Source organism: Rhipicephalus sanguineus, chromosome 8, assembly GCF_013339695.2.
Source record: "Rhipicephalus sanguineus isolate Rsan-2018 chromosome 8, BIME_Rsan_1.4, whole genome shotgun sequence".
Lineage (NCBI taxonomy): Eukaryota > Metazoa > Arthropoda > Arachnida > Ixodida > Ixodidae > Rhipicephalus > Rhipicephalus sanguineus.
Window position 1 is genome coordinate 13,896,933 of NC_051183.1, and position 2,899 is coordinate 13,899,831.

The 2,899-nt window shown below is 41.6% G+C and overlaps 1 non-coding gene across 1 annotated transcript; it reads left to right on the forward strand.

The window, feature by feature from the left end:
• The first annotated feature begins 1,645 nt into the window (after positions 1-1,645).
• Positions 1,646-1,718, forward strand: Trnat-cgu (transfer RNA threonine (anticodon CGU)). The gene has a single exon. It is a non-coding gene; the product is annotated as a tRNA-Thr (tRNA).
• Positions 1,719-2,899: the final 1,181 nt, after the last annotated feature.

A 2,899-nucleotide genomic window follows, 5' to 3' on the forward strand; every position in this document is an offset into this window, starting at 1 on the left:
TATGCTTTTGATATTGACATCATCGCACCGTAAAGTGCACTTCGTTACGATAATACTGACGACTTTGCTCTAACGTGAGTGCTGACGTAACGACAGACCATAAGTTACCCTTTAAATGCCAGTGTAGTCGGCGTTCCAGGTAAGCCCACGATATGCAACTTACAAAAACACGTCTATCCACCTCGTAACGCTTGGCTCAAAGTAAAAAAAAATTGCATCATAGAATATTACTCGCCCACTGCTTCGCATGACACCGATACTCACAAGGCGTGGGATCTGCCGAATACCTTATAGTAAGGCAGACTAGTTATATTATTTTGGACATTTGAAACATATCCCCAAAATAAGCTCCAATGACACGCAACTTGCGTACAACGTCATACGCATATATATATATATATATATAAATATATATATATATATATATATATATATATATATATATGAAGGAAAGAAGTGTTAATTTCAAGGGCTCGTTTTCTTTGTTATACACAATATTAATGGGCACTAACAGACAATAGTGCCAAGGAAAGTATAGGGGATGTTTTTACTAGTAAATGTAAGGCAAATGTGAAGAAAGAAAAGTGGACGAAAAGATAGCTTGCCGCGGGCAGGGACCGAACCTGCGACCTTCGAATAACGCGTCCGATGCTCTACCAACTGAGCTTCCGCGGCGGCCATCCGCCCGTCCACATTATAGGGTATATATGTACATTTAAACGTGGGAGCGTCAGTCAGCGCCGCCAGTAGCCATGACGGCGAGTGTGGAACACCCTTTTTTTGCCTGTTGGAGTCACGTAGCACGTGAACTTATTACGAGCTGGCAGCTGACCAATAATCCCTCGCATACTACCTGAAAGCATCAAGTCTGCCAGAACGAGACCCTCGCTATGAATGAAGGAAAGAAGTGTTAATTTCAAGGGCTCGTTTTCTTTGTTATACAATATTAATGGGCACTAACAGACAATAATGCCAAGGAAAGTATAGGGGATGTTTTTACTAGTAAATGTAAGGTAAATGTGAAGAAAGAAAAGTGGACGAAAAGATAGCTTGCCGCGGGCAGGGACCGAACCTGCGACCTTCGAATAACGCGTCCGATGCTCTACCAACTGAGCTACCGCGGCGGCCATCCCCCCGTCCACATTATAGGGTATATATGTACATTTAAACGTGGGAGCGTCAGTCAGCGCCGCCAGTAGCCATGACGGCGAGTGTGGAACACCCTTTTTTTGCCTGTTGGAGTCACGTAGCACGTGAACTTATTACGAGCTGGCAGCTGACCAATAATCCCTCGCATACTACCTGAAAGCATCAAGTCTGCCAGAACGAGACCCTCGCTATGAATGAAGGAAAGAAGTGTTAATTTCAAGGGCTCGTTTTCTTTGTTATACAATATTAATTGGCACTAACAGACAATAATGCCAAGGAAAGTATAGGGGATGTTTTTACTAGTAAATGTAAGATAAATGTGAAAAAAGAAAAGTTGACGAAAAGATAGCTCGTAATAAGTTCACTTGCTACGTGACGCCAACAGGCAAAAAAAAAGGGTGTTCCACACTCGCCGTCATGGCTACTGGCGGCGCTGACTGACGCTCCCACGTTTAAATGTACATATATACCCTATAATGTGGACGGGGCGATGGCCGCCGCGGTAGCTCAGTTGGTAGAGCATCGGACGCGTTATTCGAAGGTCGCAGGTTCGTTCCCTGCCCGCGGCAAGCTATCTTTTCGTCCACTTTTCTTTCTTCACATTTACCTTACATTTACTAGTAAAAACATCCCCTATACTTTCCTTGGCATTATTGTCTGTTAGTGCCTATACACACACACACACACACACACACACATATATATATATATATATATATATATATATATATATAGGAAGAGAAGAGACACAACTAAGGGGTTATCTTAATCTTTCTTGCCAACGGTTTCGACCGGTGGACCGGTCGAAACCGTTGGCAAATAAACTTAAGATAACCGCTTAGTTTTGTCTCTTCTCTTCCCAAGTACGTTTGGCCCATTGGAAAAGCTTCTTCAGTATATATATATATATATATATATATATATATATATATATCATAATGTATTCTGTATTACGTCCGCTAGCATGGTTTGTTACAGGGGATTTCATCTTTTTCATGTTTGAACTTTTAAATCATCTCAGATATACGCACCAATTAAGCCCCCAAAATCTTTATTTCGTTCTCGCTTTTTTCCTTAATTACCATAATTACTTGTTACCCAGGACGTATATGGTGTTTTACCGCGCAATGCTATGGTTGCCGATCAATATTTGTTTTATCTTTACCTCGTAATCCTTGCCTCTGTTGCTTATATTCTTTTGCAAGCAGCCTGTCCATTACTGTGAATATTTTTCCCGTATTTCCACGGGCATAATTACCCTTGGCCGTAACTAGGCTACCTTACCATAAAAGCATATACATATAGTTCATGAACATTACCTGCATATATGTCGGCGAAATGCTGACATCGTGCTTACTATTTTTCGTAATTTTTTTTATTCCTGTCGTGACACGTACAGAAGACGAACTTACGAGTGCGCCAGTTCATGAGCCATTATATCCACGCCTGCGTACAGGCCTGGAGTGTCTTCGCCAATAGCAACACCGTCGAGGGAACAGAGTCCTCCAACGTAGGCATAACCTGGGTGATAACCAAACTTTTCCTTTTTACCATGTTGCCATCCACTAAAAGTAGTTTTTACGGAACCACAATATATGCCTTCTCACGAGAACGATAACTTACCTCCCATGATAGAGTTCATCCTTCCCCTGTAGACGCCACTAATGTCCCGGCTGAAAAAAAAAGAAGAAAGACAGAAATAAAACATGAGAAATATTGAAAAGTTGCTTTTTTATTACCGGACTCTGGC